The 26,192-nt window shown below is 36.0% G+C and overlaps 1 protein-coding gene across 12 annotated transcripts in view; it reads right to left on the reverse strand.

Annotated features, from left to right (window-relative positions):
- Positions 1 to 26,192, reverse strand: part of MAPK10 (mitogen-activated protein kinase 10) — a 593,666-nt gene that overhangs the window by 297,676 nt on the left and 269,798 nt on the right. The window lies entirely within an intron of this gene.

Below are 26,192 nucleotides of genomic sequence, written 5' to 3' on the forward strand. Positions count from 1 at the left end.
TTTAGGTGCAAAGTTTCTAAACTGTTGTTTTAGAGAAGCAATATTAGCGTAAAAGAGAATGGTCTTATTAGACATTATAGAAGCTAGTTTAATAGCAGAATTAACAAGATATAAAGATGATAACCAAATTTATTAACTGCTTATGTGCTAGACACTAGACCCATACATTTATCACTCAGTCCACACAACATTATCTCTCTTTTTTTTAAATTTATTATTTATTTGACAGAGAGAGATCACAAGCAGGCAGAGAGGCAGGCAGAGAGAGAGGAGGAAGCAGGCTCCCTGCTGAGCAGAGAATCTGATGTGAGGCTTGATCCCAGGACCCTGAGCAGAAGGCAGCGGCTTAACCCACTGAGCCACCCAGGCGCCCCATAACATTATCTCTTATGCACTATTGTTCTCCTCATTTTACATAGAAAACAGATGTAATGTAGTCAAAAATGCCCAAATCATAAAACTTGTAAATGGCAGCAACAAGATTTGAATCCAAGTAATAGTCTGTTTTCAAACGCCTTACACTATATCACCTTCATTATATTTAGTTTATGGACTCAACTTCTGACAGTTACTAGAAAGAGGTGTCTGGGGAAAAAAGGTAGTATTTAGGCAGAGGTATGGTTAAAGTTGGGAAGATATTAATAGTGTCATTTATTCAGACTCATCTCTCCTTCCTCTGAGGAATTATCTTCTGTTCATTTTGTTCAAATAATCTAATGATTATGGATAGAAACATAAAAAGTCATACTCTCTATAAAATCTATCATAAAAATTCTATCATAAAGAGCATTATTAATCAATTTGTTTTTCCCTACTTCTTAGTCCCCTTGTCAGGAACCCTTGTCTGTAAATTTCCTCACCTACTTAGAAATCTGAATACCCTCTAAAACATATTTTAAAAATTTGCTCTTCATCAAAAGAGTTGTCCATTTTAGGATGATTTTTTAGTTCATATTCTGCACAGGCTCTCATACTTTGGCTATGGTACTCAGTGCATATTGACTTCTAAATTGTAAACTGTTTTTTTTTTTTTCAAAGATTTTGTTTATTTATTTGACTGACAGAGATCACAAGTAGGCAGAGAGGCAGGCAGAGTGGGGTGGGAAGCAGGCTCCCTGCTGAAGCAGAGAGCCCAATGCGGGACTCAATCCCAAGACCCTGGGATCATGACCTGAGCCGAAGGCATAGGCTTTAACTCACTGAGCCACCCAGGTGCCCCAGCAACCTGTTTTAGATATGAACTTTTATACAAGGGAAATAGGAAGTTCAATTTAATTTCTAATTTTCAATTCTCCTTTCATTGTAATTTTAATTCAACCTTCTGTATTTCTGAGTTTCCAACTAAAGTTGTCATTTGAGCTGGAAAATACTCCTACAAAAGGATAAAGAACACTATACCAATAACTGAATAAGTGAGATTTCACAGAGCATGGAGGAAAAGAGCAAAGTAATTTATGAATAATAACAATAGCTAATGTTTACTGACCTTACTGGAAAATCAGTAAGCATTAGCTATGATATGAAAGTGCCTTACTGTCCAAGTACTTTTACATGAAATAAATCATTTAATTCACAAAACAATCTCCTGATGAAGACTATCATTATTATCTCCATTTAAAAGAAAATCAAATTGAGGCATAGTAACTTCTCAAATTTATTCTAGTAATAATTAAACTTACTATTTAAACCCACTTTGATTCTAAAGTCATTTTGTTTGACCACCATACTATGCTATCTCTCATTTCTTGAATTAACATTATCAACAAATAATACTATTCAGCAATCTTTAGGTGAGTATGACATGAGATACTTCTCAAATTTCATGAAAACATGGTCTTAAGTGTTTTTGAATGTTTATTATGTAAAACACATGTCCTTAGATCTAGGAATTCACATAGATTTTAGAAAGATTTGACTATACCTGAAGTTTTAAAATAAAATTTAAATCAGAACATTATTTTGTCATAGTTAAAAGTTTTTTCTAAGTAAAATACAATTTTGCTTAAAATACAGTAGATTCTTGTGCCTTAATTCATTTCACCTTAATATTTTCCTGAATGATACAATCACTTAGATTACTAATATATATTTAACAAGTATCAAATAGATAAATTATATGCAAATAAAAGAATATATAATGAATTTATAAGCCAAAAACCCCATGCAGAATTTAATCATTTGTCAACCAATATTTACTGATCACCTAATAGGTTCATACAGTACACCAGAGGACTAGTAAGAAGAAAATAATCCTACCCTTGAGAAATTTCTTAGTCAAAAGAGCTCTGGGGATTTAATAAATAAATAAATAAATAAAAAGAGCATTACTTTTGCTAAGTGAGAAAATGTCCAGAAATGCCTTCAAGGAGTCAGTGACACTGAAAAATGAATGTCATTACCCAAAAACTGGAATTAGGAAGCACAGAATATTCCAGTCAGAAGGAAATGCATGGAAGGATAAAGCTTGTTCAGGGAATAACCAACTTCAGATTCAAAAGGACAGTAAATAAGGCTGGCAAGACTAATGTGACTTGGCTACTGTAGTAAGAAATTTGGAATTCAGGGGAAAAGCCTGTTGGATGCATGTAAACAGAAAGAAGATATGTCCAATTTTTTTTTGTATTTTATTCATTTATTGGACAAAAAGAGATCACAAGTAGTCAAAGAGGCAGATAGAGAGAGGGGGGGAAGCAGGCTTGCTGCTGAGCAGAGCCCCCCCCAACACGGGGCTCGATTCCAGGACCCGAGATCATGACCCGAGCTGAAGGCAGAGGCTTAACCCACTGAGCCACCCAGGTGCCCCTGTCCAATATATTTTAGAAATATACAATTTTTTTCTTCAGTCGGAACCAACATGGTGTTTTAACTCTGACATCAGTGTCTCATCGATTCAAGTGGGTAGAGAGCTGAGGCAGAGGCCAGGAGGGAGACAACTGCAGTGGTTTAACTGAGAGGTGGTGAGGATCGTAGCCAGGGCAAGAGTGATCTAGAAGGGATTTAAAGGCAAGATGGTTCACTATAGCTTCTCCCTCTCTCTTGCAACTCTCCCTGAGTATTTAAAAAGCAAGGTGTTTTACAGACCAAATTCCCTTTAGAGTAGTATATTACTAGAGTCATCTGTGGTCAATTTATACTACATTTTTAAGGTGAAATAGCTGAAAAGCTACCAAGTACAAGTCTATAGATCTTTCTACTACTAGGAAGAAAATTAAGCAATAACAAATAATAACTAAAAGTCAACCACATTCAGTATGGAGACAAAATTGCTAACAAATAATGGAATAAATTGTCCATGCTAACAGTTGTATAAATATGCCTAGTAGCACAGGAAATATACATGCTTACTTGACTTCAAATCTATACAATGAATGTATTTAGCCAACTTCTTACTTGTTATATTACTTTCAGCATTCTTCACTTGATCTTGGCCAAAAAGCCGAGAAGCGATACTTTTAGCATTCTTAAATCTACTTTAAGAACTTTTTTATAACTGTGTGACAGGAGTACATGTAATACACAAGAACTTTTAAAATATTATGTAGTACGTAGTCCATCTGATTTAAACTCAAATCTTCATTAAATTTCACAATTCTTGGGAACCTTTAATATTCCAAGTAAAGTTTACCAAATACTGAATACCTTAATTTTTTTTTCTTTTTAGTACAGATTTCCTCAACCTGAGGTTTAAAAACTACAATTTTTTTCTTCAGTCGGAACCAACATGGTGTTTTAACCAGTAAAATTTCATGGGAATTCTATCTTGTAGTATCTGACATTTTTCTCTGAATTACTTATATCACTACTTTCTTTGCAAATATTTAAACATTCACCTGTTTCACTCTTGCATTAAATACAGTTCTTTTTTTAAAAAAAAAAGATTTTATTTATTTATTTGGCAGAGAGAGACACAGTGAGAGAGGGAACACAGCAGAGAGAGTGGGGAGGGAGAAACAGGCTTCCTTAGCAGGGAGCTTGATGCCGGGCTTGATCCCAGAACCCTGGGATCATGACCTGAGCCGAAGGCAGACACTTAACAACTGAGCCACTCAGGTGTCCCTTAAATACAGTTCTTTGAAAAATAACATGATCGTGGTATCTTGCATATGCTAATTAAGTAGCATAATACTGTACATTTTAAATACTATTTTTTCCAAAATCTTGATAGTTATTTAATATTTATAAAATGTTATAAATAAGTTCTATTATCAATAAAAGATGCTCCACAAACATAGATGTATTTAAACATATTTAATTAGTTGGTGAATGCATGTAAGTTTTTAATTCACTGATATCTTAGTACTACCATTTTTCATAATATTATTATTATTATTATTATTATTATAGGGATTTTATACATTTTATTTATTTCAGAGAGAGAGAGCACTCACATGGGCAGGGGTGAGGGAAAAGGATGGGGACAGAGAAAAGGTCTCAAGCAGACTGCACTCAGCACGGAGCCCGACACAAAGTTCAATCTCATGACCCTGAGATTTTGACCTGAGTCAAAACGAAAAGTCAAACTGAGCCACGCAGGTGCCCACAACTATAGAGCTTTTAAAGGCACATTACCTACATGCTAAATTGCACTATTACAATTTTATTTAAATAGGAAACTATCACTAGTTATGAAGAGAAAGATGCCTTTTACTCTCCACAGCCTATTACCATAAGCAAAGACAAGGTCCTGAGCTTAGTCTAGGCTAGCAGCAATAAGATATCCCAACTTGGGCTTAACAACACTGTGACTACTCTCCTCTCTGCCTCTTCCTATCACTCGGGCTCTTCACTGTGCCATCTGCCCTACCCTTGTGCAGAAATTCAATCACAAATTTGCTTTTTCTTCTCCTAGTTTTAATATAACTTCATTCTCTGGTCTTTACAAGTCACCTCATTTCTGTCTTCCTAAAATGAAAAGGAAGGAAGGAAGGAAGGAAGGAAGGAAGGAAGGAAGGCAGGTAGGCAAGTACCCTTTTGGGAAAACCCATCATATTTTAAGAATGTCTTCTATTATTTTCAACTGCTATTATACCCCAAGTTATAAATATAAGTAAAGAAGTAAAACAATTAAATCTTACTTGAATAAGGACTGAGACAGAGGCATCTATTTTCTAGATCTTTAATTTAATAGAGTTTGGCATCTTTAATTGAGAAAAGTTCAGTTAGGGTGAGCCACCAGTGAGAACTCATGAGAATATATGTGTACATGCTTTGTATAAGTATGAGTATATTTGTACCTTTATCCCTTAAAATAAGCATCAGCATTCATAAGAATTCACATAGAGGTATATTGTGCTGGTTGTTCAGAATAACAAGTGTTTCTCTATTGAAATTAATGTAATCATAATATAGCACTTACTTTTAGTTTCTCTGTGTTCAGGTAGAAGTTCGTGAGAAACTCAGGAACCTCCTCGCTTTATGAACTCAACTGAACAGGATTTACAAACTACCCACGAGTGAAACAAAAGCAGATGCAAGCAACAGATTTTCAAGATAAATTTCATCTTTGTCATTACTTTTCCCTTTCTGCTCTTCTACATGTGGGGGGATCTTCTACTGAAAACTAAAGAAAAGCTATAGGAATCATGGCTAAGGAGTTTGTTTTCATTTCTACATGTTAATTTGACATGGTCATAATGATAGGTTAAGTATTTTGAATTTATTGTCAAAATCCTAAACTAATTAAATTTGTATAATATACTTGATGGTGTTCCTTCTAGATACAAAGAGATCATCTATAAGCCATATAGATGATCTCTTTTATTCATGTTCATCCTAGCATTAATATATAATGCCTACCGTGTAACAGATGCTCAGTAACTCTCTGTTGGATGAATAATAGTTTGAAAAAAAATTTACTAAAAATGAAACAAATACTGACAAGCAGCATATCAATTTTGCAAATGACCTATAACAAATCTATAAACTCAGAGACAGAGTGCAGGTCACTATATATGTTTTAAACATCTGAGATAACTACTAATCTTTATGGGGAAGCTAGAGAGGGAGATGTGAGGACAGTAAGAAGAACAATGCCTCCCTCTCTCAAGGTTGACTTAAACCATCAGGAAGGTTCTTAAAAACAAAGACTTTCTCAAACTCTCACTAAATAAAGCATGAAGCCAGAAAACGGGCTTTTCCAAAGAAGGAGACAATTTTACACAAGGCAGGCAGCCGCCAAAATGGGGAAGGGATATTTATTCCCTTACCTAATGGCACACAGGCAAGATAGAGAACATAGCGTATGTCTTGAACATGATGTATAACCACGTTCAAGTTTGCATATAATTGCAGAGTCCCCTCTTCACCCTTATGTTAGCCTGTAAGTTCAAGAGTATAGTCTAATAAGCCAGAGTGGGGAGAAAAACACACCTCTGTTTATCATGCTCAGGAAAGACCACTAAGAGGTACAGCATGAGAACATAAGTGTTCATTCACTCTCATGATTGGTCGCTGAACTGACAAGAAAAATGTTCTCAGTTGGCTTCATTGCCCTTTTTTTTTTCATTCAAAAAAGAGCAGGTACTGAGAGTTTCCTCAAGCAAACAGTCACTGAATTCTTTCAACAGGGGACGGCTCAAGCATTTTTTATTAAGAGCAACAAATCAATCGTGAAATGAACCTCATGAAATATGTTTTGTAGTTAATGTGGGGGAAATGTATAACATGATAAGTGATTCAGCAAGTATAATTATCTACAAGGCCTGTTTAAAAACAAAAAACACCAAAAGTATTATTTAACTGGTTTAGCTTATGCTTTTGCTGAGTTATAACTAAAATTCACTTAATCCTTAACTGTATCTTTCTATGATTAATCTTGCTTCCTCTTCCTTTTTCCTTTATTAATGTGGAAATAGGACTCTTAAGTGACTAACTGATAATCTTATATTGTTTTCCTAAAAATGAAAGTTTAGCCCAAATAGCAAAGCTCCACTAATGGCGCACATGGTTTTTTTCCCTCCAAATAATATGCAAATATGCTATGGATGTTTCAAAAGACACAAACTAGAGGTATAAGTAAATTAAAGCATTAAAAATAATAAAAGTTTACATTTAAGTGCATTTTATGTTTAAACAAATTTAATTAAACTTTAAATAAATTTTATTCTATGTAAAACTTTACAGTATATGCAACTTTACATTTAAATGCATCATTTTATAAATCACCTGTCATCAGTAGGGAGGTTTTTTTTTTAATTATTCTAAAAACAAGTCACAAGCTAATCAGTCTCATGATGATCTAAGATAGGGAAGGAAGAAACTTATGGAACCAACACACCTTTCAGATTCAGTTTAAAAAAATTTTTTTAAAAGTACCCTCCGTAATCTCAGCTCTCTCTGTAATGGAAAAAGGAATGAATGCCACCCAACAAATTACATAGAATTTTAGAGAACATTTCCCAGTCACCTTTGTATGAAGGTAATGCGTGTGGTTTGACACAGCATAGTTCCACTGTGGCATCTGTGACATTTTCCTGTGTCCTAAATTCCCACAGAGAAATAGGCCAGTTCAGGCTGTAACTTTCCACAAAATATTTCACAAGAACTCCTTAATAATCTGGAGGTAATAGCAGGTATGGTGGTCCAGCTGACCTTCTAGACAAAAGACTTAAGTCAAAAATAAGTTAGATTTGAAGTTACAAGGAAAAGTAGTTTTTAGGAAAACTTCCCCAAGGCAATCTTTGCCATCTATAATTTCAGATTAATAAATGGAAAGAAGTGAGCAAATGGAGTAAAATGTACTAAAAGATGATTGTCATTTGTCCTGGGTGAGAGCACTCCATTTTGTGTCTGCTTAAAATTTTTAATGTATTTGCTCCCCTGGTTCTTAAGAGAGAAGTCACAAATCAGTATGTTTCTGGCCATTGGTTTTGCAACGCAATTTAATGCTGCTGACTGATGGGTACTGATAGTCAACTAAACACTGTATAGCTGCAGAGATTTTTTAAAAACAAAAAATTCTATAATTTATCGACAAAGATTGTTTTATGAGTATTTTAGGCTATATCTGCATCCTCCAAAACAAAACAAAACAAAAAACAACATTTCACAAATTTATTGCTCTCATGAAGAACCTCTGTTCTATCTCCATATCAAGTCGTGTCTGTGACTTTTTTCCCTCTCTCAAGTCTGTCATCTAGAATTCCCCAACTCTACTCTCCTCACCTTCCCAGCCAGACTGCTAGACAGCATCATCTCTACTTGCTGTCTTCATTTGCTAAATCTACACATGAGCCCTCAACCTATTGAGACCCATCTTCTTGGACCACCACAACAGCAAACAAGTTCTCATTAAGGGCAAATGTCTTTGAGCTTAATGAACAACTTTGGGCCCTGATTTTGGCCTCTGGACAATGACAATGCTAGTGACTCCTTCCCTTCCCAGAATTTCCAGATAGCACATGCCCACAGTTTTCAGAAGAATGTAGAGAAAGAACCCACAAACTCTGAAGTGAGATTACTTAGATTAAAATCAGCTCTGCAACATACAGGCCGTGTGATGGTCTGTAAACCACATATTTTCCATGTATAAAATCAGGGATACCAGTAAGCACCTCTTGAGAAGGTTAAATTTATTTATTTAACATGTGTAAGAGTGCATGAAACAATCTGAGCACACAGTAAATGTCATATACCTTTAAGCCTTTTTTTCCTATTTTTTTCATTTGTCAGAGAGAGAGTAAGAGAGTGCATGCATGCAAGTGCACAAGCAGGGAGGAGTGGCAGGTAGAGGGGGAACCAGGACTCCCCCACCCCCTGCTGAACAGGACGCTTGAAGGCAAGACTTGATCCCAGGACCTCGAGATCATGACCACAGCTGAAGGCAGACGCTTAACCAATGGAGCCACCCAGACATTCTGACATTTTAGCTTTTATCATTTTTATTACTACTACCCTCCTACTTCTCTGTCAGTATTCATCAAGTCTTCTCCCTAGATTCTCTCTTCTCCCAAGCTACAGTGTCCTGCTTGTTGATGAAGCCTAAACATAATCTGTGGCCCACGCCTGTCTCTTAAACTTTAAACACACACAGGCAACTGCCTACAGGGTAGCTCAAGTTCCACATGACCACAGCTGAATTCATCTTCCTTCCAAGCCTGCTCCTCCCCCAGTGTTCTCTTCCTCTAAAATTGCAGCCACCACCCACACAAGCCAGCATCAGGAATCGTGTCTGACTCTCTCATTCTCCTCATTTTCCAAATGCTGCAGATTCTTACTTACTACCTAAATATCCTTCTAACACACCCGCCTTCTCTTCTGACTCTACAGAGCCAGGCCAGGCCACCTTTGTGTTTCTCCTGGACCCCTACAACAGCCACGTTGTCCCTTTACCATCAGTAGTAGCCTTTTCTAAACATTTTCCACACAGCAAAAGAGCATTCTCTTAACACTCAAATATGATCAAGTCTTCAACCCTTTGTTTAAAACTCTTCTGCATCTAATGAACATGGAGGATAAAGCTCTTCATAATGTAATTTGGCATACTTCATAAGCATCATTTACTATCCTCTCTCTCGCATACAACTTTCCCCTATAGACCTTCACAAATGCTGTTTCCTCGGTCTGGAACTTTCTCCCACTCCACCAACCCCCTCCTTCATCTGGTTAATTCCTACCCAACTATTTTTACTCAAGAAGGTCTTCCCTGACATCTAAACTACATTCAGTAGCCCTGTCATATGTCCACAAAAAATACTATAGCCCAGCTGATAATAATATTTCTCATATTTTACTGAAATACTTAAAGTCACTTTCTCACCCTCTCCTATTTCTTCCTCTCTCTCCCTCTCTCCCTCCCTCCCTCTACAATGGATTTGCCAAATTACTCATATATAGTATATGTGAGTGGAAGGTGGCAGAGATGCCATCTTGAGTTGGAAATTAGTGGAGAAAAATCAAACGAGAATCAAAACCTTTTCTACATAAAAAGAAAAGCATAATTTGTGTTGAAATCCATGTAATACCAAATTATAAATGAACATGGGAATGCCACGTAATAATTTTTAGAAAACAACAAGAATATGACATTACTTCTATAAATTAATATCAGATAATTTCTAAGGAGAGGCAGAATCAATTTCATGGAAGAGAGAGATAGTAAATGTGCTTTGGTGAGTGCTGTGAAGTGTGTAAACCTGGTGATTCACAGACCTGTACCCCTGGGGATAAAAATAAAATAAAAAATTATATAAAAAAAAAAGTTTTAAATGGTTTTCCCTTAAACTATTGGTAGATGTATTTGGGGAAAGCTAAACCATTGTGACTGTTTGAAAACTTGTCTTAATCAGAATTAAATGATTTAACTTAAATTTGACAACCCTACTTTCTCCTATAAATGATTCTTGAGATTTGTTTGGAGGATCTACCAAGCAATTAGGGCTACTGACAAACCCTTACATAAAATGTCTTATCCAAGAAGATAAGGCTTAGAACATTTATCCAGGAAGTGCTTTCACTTTTATTAAGTATACAACTTCAGAAGGGACAAATGTGGAATTACAAAGAGGGAGGAACACAAGCCTATGAGGACATATGAAATAAGGTCTTTGTTCCATGACTTTCTGGAGATGCCTTCCCTGGCTACCATAGTTAAAATCATAACCGTACACCATACTCCATAACCAACCTCCCACTTTAACATTCTTCTGACAATTTCCTCCATCTAATATACAATATATTTTAGTTATCCATCTGATGTATCGTCTGTTTCAACCAGAAAGGACTCTTGAAGCCAGGGATGATTTTTTAATCTATTATATTCATTACAGCATCCCCACAGCTACAAAGGAACCTGGCACACAGTAGTGTCAATAAATATTTATTGAAGGAATAAATGAAACCAAATCTGTCCTAACTGACAATACCTCCAGATGGCCTTTATTCCTGCACAGTAAGTTTAATGTAGCTAGAAGTCTTATCATAGATCAAATTCAGAAGCAGTTTCTGCACTAGTTATAAGAGTTGATAGTCACTCCTATCACCTCAGAAAAGCAAATCATATCTGAAACACTTCAGATGGAGGCTCCTCAGAAACTGCTCAAGGTCTCTGTTCACACTTACATGAGTGGATATCCAGAAGAAAATGTGTAATAAGCCCCTTTGTGTTTCAGAGTCATAAAGAATAAATTGTCTCACACCAGAGAGAGAATGGGGAAATGGAAAGAAGTGATGAGAATTCTGGGTCCTTTAGATGGTGGCATCTACCTGCAACATGAATGGATAATCTAGGCCAAGCTTGCAACCCAGGAAGAAAGAAGGACTACCACAAATAGCCATTGTATTAATGCCTAGATCAAGAGCTATCAAGTAATCCACCACTGCTACATTACACATAATAAAAGAAAATATTGCTTTTTAATTTTCTGTGTTACCCTGCGAATCTGTTTCTGGATTGAAAGCCCTGATGCTGGGGATGGACTGAGACAAACTGGATATCATCTAGAATCTTCTGCCTGGCATTCAAGCCCCACCGGCTTGTCCAAATATTCCAACACATCAGGCTGGTCATTTTACCCTGAACATCTTTGCATTTCCAATATCTACTTGCATTTTCCAACAGCCCAATTGCTCAGATTCCAGTTTCCTCCATTCCAGTCTGTATTTTCTTTTTTTTTTTTTAAGATTTTTATTTATTTATTTGACAGAGACAGACACAGTGAGAGAGGGAACACAAGCTGAGGGAATGGGAGAGGGAGAAGCAGGCTTCCTGCTGACCAGGGAGTCCGAGGCAGGGCACGATCCCAGGACCCTGGGATCATGACCTGAGCCAAAGGCAGATGCTTAACAACTGAGCCACCCAGGCACCCCCAGACCATACTTCCTTTAACAAATAATGCAACACCTCCTCTTCTCCTTACTTTCCTTGACTAATTCCTTGCTTTTCTTCTTCTCAGAATGTCTATGGAAATTATTTTTTAATGTTACATTTGCAGGGAAAATGAGAATCTGAAAACCATGTCCATGTACATCATCTCACTTACATAAAGAGCAGAGTACTATTTTATAGACCATTTTTTTTTCATACATTCCCCAGCTCTCTACCTTTTCCATAGCTTGCCCAGTGTCAGATTGGAAATGTGGATCTGATCTGTGTGGCTGGAAAGAGGAAGCCCTTGGGCGCGATGCCCTGCTGTCGGTGACTACTATATCATATACCATACAGGATGTAAGAGCAGGGTTGCAGACCAAAGTCATCTCAACTGTCACCAGAACATCAATCCCAACAACACAAGATTTCAAAAACTGAAAGGAAAGAAATGGTAAATGTGCAGAGTCGCTTGGGGCCTCAGACAGTGTCACGCAGTGACTGAGGCAAGCAGCCAGGAAGGGAAGAAGTTGAAGTGAAATGCGACCAAAAGTCTTTGTGTAAACACTGCTCTCACTGCATCCCCGAGACAGCGGGATCTTATCTTGGGTAAAAAAAGACTGGAGACTTCACTCCCTTACATAACCACAGAGAATTCAGGTTCCCCTCTCATGATGCCATCTCACCTTCTTTTCTTCTTTAGTGTTACTTCCTAACCTTCATTTTAACCAGGTTTATGTCCCTATATGAACAGAGTTGAGGTTGAAAGAGGATAGGACACAGTGAAAACCTCAATCATTAGCCTGACAGCCTAATTTTATTCTCCAAGCATCATATTCAAATTTTTTCTTTATTTTCACAAGAGGCAGTAAAGTACAATGCAGAAGTTAACAGATTCTGCGCTGTCACTCACTAACTGTTACAGCTTGAACATGTTGCCCAACCTCTTTGTACCTCAATTTGCTCATCTGTAAAATGGGTATAATAACAATAGTACCTACGTCATTGTGAGTATTATGAAGAATAAATGAGATAAGATATAGAATGTACTTGTGATATTGCCTGGCTCAGACTAAGTAGTCTGTAAGTATTTGTAATTATAATTACTAGATGTGTCATAAGGATTAAAAAAATAATAGCTAATAGCCAATGAAAATGATACTAAATGATTTTCATTTACTCCTCACATAAACTCTGTGAAGTAGATATCACCATTGTTTGAACTGAAAATGAAACAGGGGATCAAAGAAGTTATAAGAGGGGTCCAAAACTACCCAAGCAATAAGTGATGGAGTTAGAACTCAAAACTACCAATCTGATTACAGAATCAAGCTCTAAACCACCATATTTCAGGTAGGTAATAATACTTGCTAATATGTATTGAAATTTTGTTATGTGCCAGGCACTATTCTAATAACTTTATATCTCTTACATCTTATACCTCTTGTGAAAATTAATTTAAGTTCTCAGAACTACCTTATGAGACAGATGATTTTGTTGGTCCCATTTTACAGATGAGAAAACAGAGACCTGGCACTAGGTAACATGGAAGATCACACAACTAACAGATGGCTAAAGTGTACCCCATTCTGAAATATAGGTAAAGCCAAGGTGCTAGATTGAAATCTCGGTGACCTAGTATCAGTTTGAGTATCACGATTTCCAAAAGGGAAACTCCCTCCTGGTATATTCATCTAAACAATTTCTACAATTTCTCAACAGTTTCTGATTGAGACAGATACTCAATACTGGAATAGTAAAAGAAGAAGCTGATTAAATGCTAACGTATTCTGATTTGCCTTACGACCCAATCATTTTTCCTCCTCTGTTAGCAGCTATTTTCAAAAATCATTTTCATTCCACTCTCTATAATTTGAATAGGTTCACTATTAACAAATATGAATCAATTTTTCATAGGAAGCAACATCATTGCCTTCACTTGGTTTTTGTCCCATAGAAGTTAGAGACAATGTAGAGAGAAATGATGGACGAATACTCAGTCCATGAAACCACAACAAGAGAAGAATCAGCCAATGATATACTTGACCAAAACTCACAGGATTTATAAACATTACTTAACAACAGTAATAGATATTTAACAACTGACTAAATGCTAAGCAGGACCACAGTCATCTAAAAACTCTTAAAGTACTTACATAAATTAAAAAACGAGCCTTGGTTTGGTGAGCAGAGCAGTTTCTGTTGTAGCCCCAGCCATGCACACTGTATATCCACGGCATGATATATGCGCCACATAGATCTCAGTGAATCTGAGCTAATATAGGAAAGTGCCTTTAGAGACATGATCAATAGCAAGGACAGAAACAGACTGTTACAGATCTGGAGAACAGAATGAGTAAAAAAGGAAGATGGCAAAAAAAATTCTCTTTACAGGAAAATTGTGTGGGAGTACAGCAGTGTGCCATGGGAAATAATACCAGTCCGATGGTTAGAACAAGTTATCGGATCCCTTATATTCACAGCAGAATTAAGTACTTGATTTGCTAGATACAAGAAAGCCCAGTAAGAGAGAGAAAAACATAGAAATGCAGATATATGGAAAATAAGTAAAATTTAAAATTGGGGGAATTCTTCAATACTCTTCAAATACTAAGAAATGTTATTCTCAGTAAAGAAAAAGTGATTGATCGGCCCCGTGTTATTCCTTATGCTCCACAATTAAATGAAACCATATGATAATTGAATCTCTCTGCTTGACTTATTTCACTCAGCATCATCTCCTCCAGACCCACCCATGTTGATACAAGTTGGAGTTGGGGGAAATCAGAAGGGGAGACAAACCATGAGAGACTGTGGACTCTGAGAAACAAACTGAGGGTTTTGGAGGGGATGAGGATGGGGGGGTTGGGTGAACCTGATGGTGGGTATGAAGGAGGGCATGTATTGCATGGAGCACTGGGTGTGTTACATAAACAATGAATCTTGGAACACTGAAAAAAGAAATAAAATAAAATTTAAGAAAATAGGGGCGCCTGGGTGGCTCAGTAGGTTAAGCCGCTGCCTTCGGCTCAGGTCATGATCTCAGGGTCCTGGGATCGAGTCCCGCATCAGGCTCTCTGCTCAGCAGGGAGCCTGCTTCCCTCTCTCTCTCTGTGCCTGCCTCTCTGTCTACTTGTGATTTCTCTCTGTCAAATAAATAAATAAAATCTTTAAAAAAAAATTTTAAGAAAATAAAAAGGTATGGAAAAGGATCCTGATGAGGAAAAAGATATGTTGATGATAATGATAATAAATTTGACCCAAACCAAAACAAAGCCTTGCAGTTACTGAGCACTTAATGCTCTGTTCTTTTCGTTCATTACCTTCCCAATGGCCTTATGAGATCGGTACCATTATTAGTAACATTCTTAACCAGGATCTCATACAAAGTAACAGAATTTGGATTTAAACCCAAGCAGTCTAACTCTGGAGTTTATATGCTTGACCACCATATCATATAGCCATGTGTTAAATTAATGAAAGGAGCCACAATTGACAAGAACACAGATACAAGTACTGGCATAGCAAATGCTGTTCCATGTGCACAGAGAAAAGTCAGGATAATGAGGGCCTTGATAATGATGGAAAACCTGACCAGAAAAGAAGGATGCAAATAATGAGATAAAATGAAATCAAAATACTATTAAAATGACTTCTCTACTAACCAGGAAAATAGTTTACAGTAAGCAAAATTCACAATAAACAAAACAGAATGGACTTCATGCATGGCTTCATCTTCTCACTTTAGAATTGACAGAGAACAATTTTGCTGCGTAGGCATTTTGTGGTAATGACTTTAGTATTATTAACAGTGACAATAGGTCCAGGCTGTATTTCATATTTACATAGCAGCCTTCAACAGAAGAGCAAAAGCACCTGGCAAACATTCTCATTTTTATTATTGATGGCTTAGATTAATAGAGCGCCTTTCTGTCAAAAGAGCTCATTTATCCTTACATGGACTCTTGTGACACAAAGAGGCAAGCAATCCATTTCTATATTCTACATATGGAAAAACCAAAGCCCAAGGTCCTGTGTAAAACTACTTTTTAATACTGTGGTTTGGCTTATAATGAAATCATAAAGAACTTAGTAGTTCCCTTCCTTACTGACTGAAGCACTGTCTCTTTTATAACTTCTTACTCCAAATTACCTAAAATCCAGAGACCTTCCTATCTACTGGACCCCTTTCCACTTATTCTGGTTCTTACTATCTCTTCTTCAAACTGGATTATCATTCCTTTCCTCCCTCTAACTGCTCATCCTGCTTCCATCCTCTCTCTTCTCCATACTCTCAACATTGCTGCCAAAATCATTTACTTAAGCCTGTTCAAAAAATAGCAATAGCTCCTCATTATCTATAAAGACAGACTAAAAATTCCTTCATAGATCACTCACAATCTCCTCAGTCTGTCCCTAATCTATTTTGTCCACCATATCTCTAACTGCCATGTCTTCCATCTCTAAATTACACAAACCTAAACTTCTGAACCCCAAACCCACTCTGCTCCTTGTTCCTTGTATTTCCTCTTCTAGAAGTAACCTTGCCAATTCCAACACTGACGACTAAAATTATCTTCACAACTCTACTCCAATGCCCTCTCCTCCAGGACTCCCTTCTAATACCCCAGTTAAAAATGGCCTCTCCCTCCAACTCCACAACACACACTTAACTTTTATTTGTGGCATTCACCATATTCTGCCTAGGTCTATAGTGACTTGTGAAAGTACATCTGTCTTATTAAAATACTCTCTCAGGGCACCTGGGTGGCTCAGTGGGTTAAGCCTATGTCTTTGGCTCAGGTCATGATCCCAGGGTCCAGGAATTGAGTCCTGCAATGGACTCTCTGCTCAGAGGGGATCCTGCTTCCCCCTCTTTCTCTGCCTGCCTCTCTGCCTACTTGTGATCTCTCTCTATCAAATAAATAAATAAAATCTTTAAAGTAAAATAAAATATTCTATCATTGAGATTCCCAGAAAGTCACCTATGTGTCAGAACCTGTGATGGGTAATGAGTGAAAAAGAGAAATGATCTCTCTGCCTTCATGGAGGTTACAGTCTTATAGTCTTTCACATCTGGAGTTCCTCCTGTGACTAATCAAGCACACTATGTTTTGTTTTGTTTTGTTTTTTAAGTAGTACATACCATTCTAGATGCATAAAAGAAGTTAATGCATTATATACAGCAAATGCTTTTTGGTGGTCTCAAGCTATAGTACACAAGACCTCCTAAGGATCCCCAAGACCCTTTCAGGGGGCTTCCTGAAGTCAAAACTAATTCCAATAATATAAAGATATGGTTTGTTGTCATCATTCTCATTTACTCTAAAATGTACAGTAAAGTCTTCCAGAGACTACATGGTATGTTTTATAACAACAGGTTAAAGCCATAAGTATATAAAAAGAATTCAGCCATCTTCTTTTAAACTAATCATAGAACAGATTCACAAAAATATAAAACAATACCATTTGTAACTATACTATTTCTGTTCTGTAAAAAGTAGTTTTCATAAAAAGATACATTATGTTAACATGTAATGGGTTTACTATTGCTAATTCATACATGAATTACATGAATATTCTAAATTTTTGTCTTAATTTCTAATACAGTAAATACCAATGAATATAACCCACATAAACCAAAGCTTGTGGTTAATAATTTTCAAGAGCGTAAAAGGATCATGAGACCACAAAGTCTGAGCACTGCTGCTATAGAACACTGAGACTCATGTCTCTCTGCAGAATCCCAATTGAGTAGTTGAGTTTGTAACTGACTGCTCCCTAAACTCAATATCTATTAAAGCAACTATCCTATGTGAGGATTCATTTATTTACAAGTATTTCCCCTTTCTCTCCCCATCTAAAGGCCCCAAGTTTGGTAGTGAGCTGCTTAAGGGCAAGGCTAAATAGAATTTATCTTTGCTGCTGCAGCACCTAGCCCAGAAGAGGCAGCCAGTAAGTATTTGAGGGAGAAGGAAGGAAGGAAGGAAAGAAGGAAGGAAGGAAGGAAGGAAGGAAAAGGAAAGGAGGAAAGAGTTGGCGAGAGGGAAGAATTGTGTCTTACTCATTCTTCAAAGATTCTACCACAGTAATCTTCCCATTGAAAATATCCATTAACCCTTATCCAAATCTCTTGTATTGATATGATATCTAAGGTAATCAAAATGCCAATAGTTTCAACTGATATGCTGGAAAATCCCAGTACAGTTTAGAGACCATAATTTTTAAAGGCAAATTTTTAAAGAGTCCCTCATTATAAAAAGTAAAAAAATAAAATAAAAAAAAAAGAATAAGCAAACATTTGTACATAGTAGCCCTTTGATAACAACAGATAACTTTAAGATAAAAAGAAAGATACAAATCTGGAAAGTAGATGCAATCATTTGGTTGCCTTGTGCATAAGTTACCTTCTTTATGGATAATAAAGTCTCAATAATTAGAAGTGACTTCCTATAATTCAAATATCTTATCTTTTGATTTAGAGTGACAATGTGAGGCTAAAGATAACTAAAGAGGTTGGGTTAGAGCAAACTTGGACATGGAAAGTCTGTTTTCCAGATCCTTATAAACCTCCATCTGGCCTATTCTTCCCTTTCAGTTGTCTATGATGCTGCTTTCCATTCTCAAGAGGTCCCTTCACAGGCTAAGTCTACCCTCACTAAGGTAGTCCACTATCCCTGGTCTTTTGGGTATTATCCCATGCTTTAATTCAATCTGTACAACTTAATACACAGAGTTTTCACAGTTAAAAAGAAATTTAAACATCATCTATCACAACTCCTTCATACACTGTTGAAACTCAGCTAGGTTAAGACTTGCCCAAAGGAATATTAATTAGTGACAGAGCCAGGATGAGAACCTAACATCAAGGTCTCTTCCTTTCCCAGAAACTACATGATGAGAATTTTTAAATAATCTGCTAAACCCCTAGCAAAGTACTGTCTTGATAAAAGTACAGGGGCACATCCTATGTGGGGAAAATAAGGCCCTGGCAGGGAAATTTCCACAGCGTGGCAGAAGCAGACTGAAAGCCAGGTGTCTCACAAAAGCCCATACCACTTTGTTGGATATATATTATTTAGACATATTTCAATTTGGGAGAATGAAGGAGTGGGAATGACAGTTGGGCAAGAGTTCCCAGAGGGCAGTCGGTGTGAACCGGACCTTGAAGGATAGAAGTTTTCCAGATAGAATCGCAGTGGCAGCGGGAAAGGCGCGGAAGAGAGGGAGAAGGAAACTTCCAGACATAAGGAAAAGCTGTGGCAGCCTGAAGAAGAGATGGCAATAAGGAAGTGACACAGAGCCAGTCAGGGAAACAAAGGCTGCTCCTCCTCTCTGGAAGGTCAAGAGCTGAGTCTAGAGCAGTACTGGAAAAAAGATACACAGGACTGGAGACTCTAGAAAAACATTTTCTAGAGATAAGTTTAACAAATAGGAAATTTCAGCCTTTTTAGTAGCTGATCTGTGTGACTTGCCTGCCTTTCGTCTGGGCAGTCAACATATAAAGCCTCAAACACTTATTCACCATTCACTAAACACCTACTGTGTACCAGACACCAACAACTAAACACCCTTCTGCACCACCATTGTCAACTAGGAGGGCAGTGAAACAATGAGTTTTGAAACTCTCTGGGCTTGAATCTCAATTCCAGGACTCATAGGTCACCTTGCACAAGTTACTTCTCTGTGCTCAGTTTCCTCATCCGTTAAATGAGAATACTAATAACAGCTATCACGTAAGACCCTCATTTTAAATGAGTTAATTCATGTAAATGGCTGAGGACACAGCCTGGCAATGAGCAAGCACTGAGGAAATGTTGGATATTACCAAAAAAAAAAAAAAAGGTACTGTATTTGACACCAATCTTGATTCCCTCTCCATATAAAATTCTTTCCCATATATCCCCTTCCTTAATCTCTTAGTTTAATGTGTTAAGACATTAATCCAAGTGTGGTTGTTATCCATGATTCAACATCCATTATCACCAATTCACACCATAATTCAAGTTTGAGCTTCCCAGGTTAGCTAACCAACCAATTTACTTCATAACGTTTCTATTTTAATAGTAACAGTGTTCAACCAAGAGAAGTAAGTGAGAATTTCACATACTATATCAGGTTTAGAAGCAGAGAACAAAAGGGTGTTTGGCTCCTTAAATTAGGACACAGAGTCAGACATCTGTACTCAGAACCAAAACTAGAAAAGAAACTCAACATATGAGATTTGATTGCCCATGACATTCCACATTGTTGACCCGAATCTGCTTGGCAAGAGGACAGTCAACAGACATGTGACATGATATATGTAGCTGAAATTCACAAAACATGAAAAACAGCTTAATTTGTTTTCTACCCACTATTTCACATAGTTTTTGCCTAACATATTTTATTCAACCTTTTTTGGGAGCAGTTGGGAAGTACAATAGCTTTAAATCTTATTAAACTAAATTTCAAGGCAGAATTATTCTGATTCTTAAGATTTATAAAAGGATTTTCTAAAGACAATATTGTCAAAGATATCCATTCTCAAATCTAAAGGAGCTTCAAAGTGTGCCTTTAAAGAACAAACAAATCACCTACAACTTCCAAAAGTACAATTAGAAAGAAAACTTTGAAGTATCCAGCATATATTTTTGATATCTGCACTATAAATACAGATTATCACATGCTGTGAATCTATTAAGTATGGACTAAATTTTTCAACCAGCCCTAATCTGAAAATATTTTTTATGTTAACCAAATTTTCATTAAGATCTCCTACTTCTATTTTATAGTACTTCCTCTAGCAGTGGTTATTGGAATACCTGGAATTCTCTATGCAGGATCTGAGATATGGTAAAATTAATGTTAACTCACTCTTCAAATAAGCTCCAGTAAAGTGCCAACTTGTAAAGACAACATTATTTTTTCCTGATACAACATCAAATTATTTAGGCTCTCTCAAACAGTGACAGTCCCAAATTTATTTTCCTAGGAGATACAGACTGAAGTTCCACCAATTGGTGAAAAGCCTTTAAATTTTTATACAATATGGGGGCTAGTTATGTTGGTTTTTTGAGGGTGAAAAAGTCCTAAAGACTTGGCTTCCCATCTTGGTAACTTGCAGCCATTGAAAAATAAGACAATATTGCACTATAATAAATTTCTGAATATTCTCTTATTCATCTCATTTATAAGGTATTTGGTTCCACAAACCTGTTATGTTCATTTCTATCTCTCTTTACTTTGATTATGCTGTTATCACTTCTTGGAATTCCTGTTTTTACACTTTCTTGGAATTCAAACCACATCAATGTTTTAAGGCTCTAGTCAGTCCAACTTTCACCTTTAATACTAAGAAGGATTCAACACAGTGGTTAAAAAAAGAAGTGCTCCCAAGTTGGACTCCATGGACTCTACCAACATTAGTTGCATGACCAAGGGCAAGTTATGAAAGCTCCCAGGCTTCAGTGTCATCATTTGTAAAACGGAAACGCTCAGTAGGATTTCTGTGAGGATTCAGTGAATTAGTACATGCAAAGTGCTTTGAACAGTGAGTGGCACAAATAATCACTCAAGAAATGTTATCCACTATTATAATCTTTATTATAACCTCCATTCTTCCTGCACTACTCTGAACAACACTAGACTCATAATTCCTAAGAACCCTAGACTGTAGAGGTCATTGACTTCAATCTTCCCTATCAAGTAGTAGCACCTCTAAAATGTTCTTAATATTTGGTCAGCCATGAAGATGGTTAAATACTTGCAATGCTGGAAAATTTGCTATTCTTCTAAAAGCACAAACTTGCAGATAATTCTAATCATCAGAAAGATCTTTTATGTATCATGCCTACTTTCTACTCACTGGTCCCTTATTTCCATCCCCACAGCTTCAAAACAAACCTGAATCCTCTATCCACATTCACATAATATTCGGAACAGTCTCTGACTAGTTAAGTAGAATACTTTGTTTCGGAAAATAAAACAAATTTTGATAAAATTTGCTCAATATAAATAATAACCATAAAACTATACTGTTTTTATATGAGAAATTAAGGTATTCTTTGCATCTGAGGGAGTTGGCCAACAATATTCATATTTATTACTCAGTCTACTTAAATAAGACTGTAGTCTCTCTGTGAGGCTGCTTTCCAGTCTGTATCGACAGGCATAATTTTTTGTAGTCTAGTTACTTCTCTATGTAGTCCTTTGGCTGTGTGTCTTTTCTGCTTGTGATTTTATCTTTTCTGCCTGTTTCTATATTTCTATGTGTCTCCCTCTTGCTCTTTTTTTCTTTCTTTCATCAAACAATCACTCAACAAACATTTGTGTAATGCTACCATGTTTCAGGCACTGTGCTAGGGATGGAAAACTCAAAGATAATTAGATCTGAGTCAAATTACTCACAAGTAAGTTGCAGAGACAGATACATAAATAGTTAATAAAACATCATGGTAATGCAATGAGATAGATATACCTTGGCTATTGTGAGAACACTAGAAAGGAATGCCACTGGAAGGAGTCAGGAAACATTTCTGGAAGGAGATAACACCTAATGAAATCTAGAGTGAGTCTCAGCAGAACCTCTCAAAATTTAAATCACCTGAGAATCTTGTTTGAAAGATTTGGAGTCAAGAGATCTGGGTGGGACTTGAGACACTGCTTTTCTATCAAGCCCCAGATGGTGCCCATGCTGTTGGTCTGCAAAGGTCTTAAAAGATGGCAAATGACTAACTAAAAGTTGGGTGGAGTGAATTTGGGCAAGATAGACAGTATGAAGTATCACAGAGGTAAGAAACACTTGAGTGTGTGTTATGAGAATGAAGCACATTAGCATCCCCAAGCAATTCAAAAGATTATCAGTTCCTAAAATGGAGATGGATGGGAATGCTGTACATGGTAAGGTGAAAGAAATTTATTACATAGGCAATGGAGTACATCAAAATAAGTAGGGCAGTAACAACTTGCAGTTGGTAACAACAGTAACAATTTGCAGTTGGTAACAACTGCAAATCAGATCTGGTGGTTTCACTGGTAGAATCAAGGGCAAGAAGATAACATTCTAGGCCACATTAAATAAACCTGCTAACAATGATGACAAGGCAACTGATTTTAAAAAAATGTTTAGCAGATAAATTGACTGTATTTTCACCTATTAATTTAAAAATCAGGAAAGTTGTTACTCCTTTGTATTCTTTGTAGGCCTGCTATCTATTCTTCATCTGACACTCAGCAACATGTCTGCTTAAGCAAGGCATTTAAAACTCTTTTCACACCAAGTTCCACATTTTAAAACAGTGAAGAGTTGATCCAAATAAACACTGTGGTCTCTTTACCCTAAATTTTATGGTCCCCTGAACTAAATTAATTTCTTATTGAATCATGGAATCATAATTTTTAAAACCTACCACAACAACTGGAATGTAAATATACAGCATATAAATAATATTGACTCTGCCTAGCGAACAGGTATTAAAACTAGAGACTTTTTATATGTCCTACCTTTTCCTCACCCATGACATTCATTACTGAGTCCAATTGCTTTGTACTTATGTTTTATTGGTGATTCTTTGGATTATGTTCCTATGGTTTTTAAATTGGATTCTCACACCTTGGGCGTTCCCTCTGGCTCCTATCTAATCTTCCCCCAAACACTATCTGAAAAATGGAGGAAGTCTGGAGTCAGAAAGCCCTGCGATTGAATACTAAAGCCCACTGCTTCTTAGCTGTGTGACTGTTAGTAAGTTATTTAACCTCTCTAACCCTGAATTTCCTTATCTGTAAATCATAGGATGATATACAGATAAAATGCTTGCAAAGGGCTTAGTACAATGCTGTTACACCTAAGAACTCAGTAAACACTAGTTATTATTTTGAAAGACAAATCTCATAAACACTTGAGCAGTACTTCACAAAAGAAGAAAATCAAATGGCCAATAAAAAATGAAAAGATGTTCTTCATTAGTAATCAACAAAAAGCCAATTAATACTTTTATGAGTACAATTACGTATCCACTTGATTAGCAAAATTTAAGAACTTATAAATCAAATGTTGGGGGAGTATAGAATTTCTCTTATATTGCTGGTGAGAGTGTAAACTGATATAACTGCTTGGGGACAATATTCTGGAAAAACTAGAAAAACTAAGTGTGCACACACCCCCAAATTCAGTACTTCCTTTCCTCAATATTTATCCAAAAGAAGCCCTTACACATGTATATTAGAATCTGCAAGCAACTATATATACATAACTTAATAACTTTATTATAAATGTATTTATAATTATAATAAATATATTTATAATAGTTAACAAATATATTTACATAAATTATTTATTTTTATATGTAAATAACTCAGGTCATGCACACATACTAGCAAAATAATGTAGAAACAATCCAAATATTCACATACAGTAAAATGGAAAAGTAAATTTAGTATATTCATGGAGTAGAATACTATACAACAATTATATGAATAAACTATATTATATGACTAAACTACAATTATATGAATAAACTATATTCATTTCCATTATTATATGTTATTATATTAATTTCCATTAATATGGAAAAATCTTACAATGTTTAGCAAAATCAGTTAATTAACAATATATTATATATATATATATATATAACCAAATTCAATTATATATCATATATACATATACTATAACTGGAAAATGGAAAACCTACAAAGAAAAGCAAGGGAACAAGGAACAGGTATGACAAAAGGTAGGATAGCAGTAAGTGGTCATCCCTAATGGGGAAGAAAAAGTATGTGATTCTAAAGGAGAACATAGGGATTTACTAGGAATTTATTCCTCAATATGAATGGCAGTTAAATGAGGTTTGCTTTGTTATTGTTCTTTAAACCATATTTGCCTTATATACTTTGCTAAGTCTATTTATATTTCACAATTAAATAATAAACCTGATCATGTCATTCTTCTACTTAGTCTTTTAAAAGTTCTTCATTTTGGAATAAAATTCAAATTTTTTATCTTTAAGAGATACTTCATGGTATATCTCCTGTACCCTCTTCAGCTTCATTTCCACCACCCCATTTATGCCCTAACACAGTAAATGAGACATAGAACTTGCAAAAAAGCATACTCTGCCAAGCATCTAGACCCTTGGAAAATACTCCCCCTGCTCCCTTTCCTCTGGTTATTTTTTTATTATCCTTAACTTTCAGTTAACATACCACTCCCTTTGGAAAGTCTGCCTTGACAACTCCCCATGCCATCTGTATTAGCCTCTCCTCTGCTGCACTTCCTTTAGCACCCCAAGTCCACCCATAGAACGCTCTGTGTAAGGAACACACTCTTGGAATAAATCACCCCACTTAAGGACACATTTTATCATAAGTACCATTTTAGACTGAAAGCTCCTTTAAAGCAGGCACTACCTCTTTCAACTATTGCAAGAGTTAAGGATAATATCTACATCACAGATTCTCAACAAATGTTTGCCTAATGAATAAATGTCTAAGATGGGGCAATATATGTTTTCTACATCACTGGAAGGGGCGCATTACCCAAAATATCACATTCAGCCATATAAAATTGACCTTACTTTAGATCCACGATAGTTGATATTTGGCAACATGTTATTCTCTTTCATAACAAACATGCATTTAATACATGTTGATTAAGCACAGCATAGTGATGACAATTATATATATTTTCTCAATATCCACTATGAGCAGACTATAATGAAAATCATGAGGTGAAATAAGTATAGGGTTAATTTCATCAGTCTTCTTCAGTTATAGTTCATGCATTAATTCCCAAGTCAGCCTACCTACACAGTGTTATATGAGCCACTAAGCAAACGAAAGAGATATATTGATCACTAGTACAAAACAGCTTCTTCTGGAGTCTTACAAACACCACTGTCACGCACTATTTCTCAAAGAAGTTATTTGACAGATTATGATTGGTTCATCTCTGCTGGAGTCTGTTGATTATTGACTTTGGTGACTATAAAGCATCAAGTATTTGATTAAAAAAATTCTGCCTGTGTGTGCTGATATTTTTATAAAATAGTAAGTTTTCAAAATTATCCCAACTAACAGAGAAACTAGATCTACTTTTAATATAATTGTATTAAGCAAAAAGATTTGTAGGGTAAATGTCTATGAATTTAATTTTATAAAATTGTGCTATGATTTCTCTCACCTTTTTTCCAAGGATCTAAATGTTATATTGATATATATATAATATACATTCTTTATATACTCCTATATATTTACATAAGAATGTGTTTATATGTGTCTCTCCGAAAGGCACTGAGCATTATAATTTAGCTCAGAACCAATTCTTCTACCAGAGGGGATGAATTGGTAAAATACAGAATTATGTCATAAATTTAAAAAGCCACTGAAAAACATTGTTACCAGCTGTTAC

The sequence above is a fragment of the Mustela nigripes genome, chromosome 1 (genome assembly GCF_022355385.1).
Source record: "Mustela nigripes isolate SB6536 chromosome 1, MUSNIG.SB6536, whole genome shotgun sequence".
NCBI lineage: Eukaryota > Metazoa > Chordata > Mammalia > Carnivora > Mustelidae > Mustela > Mustela nigripes.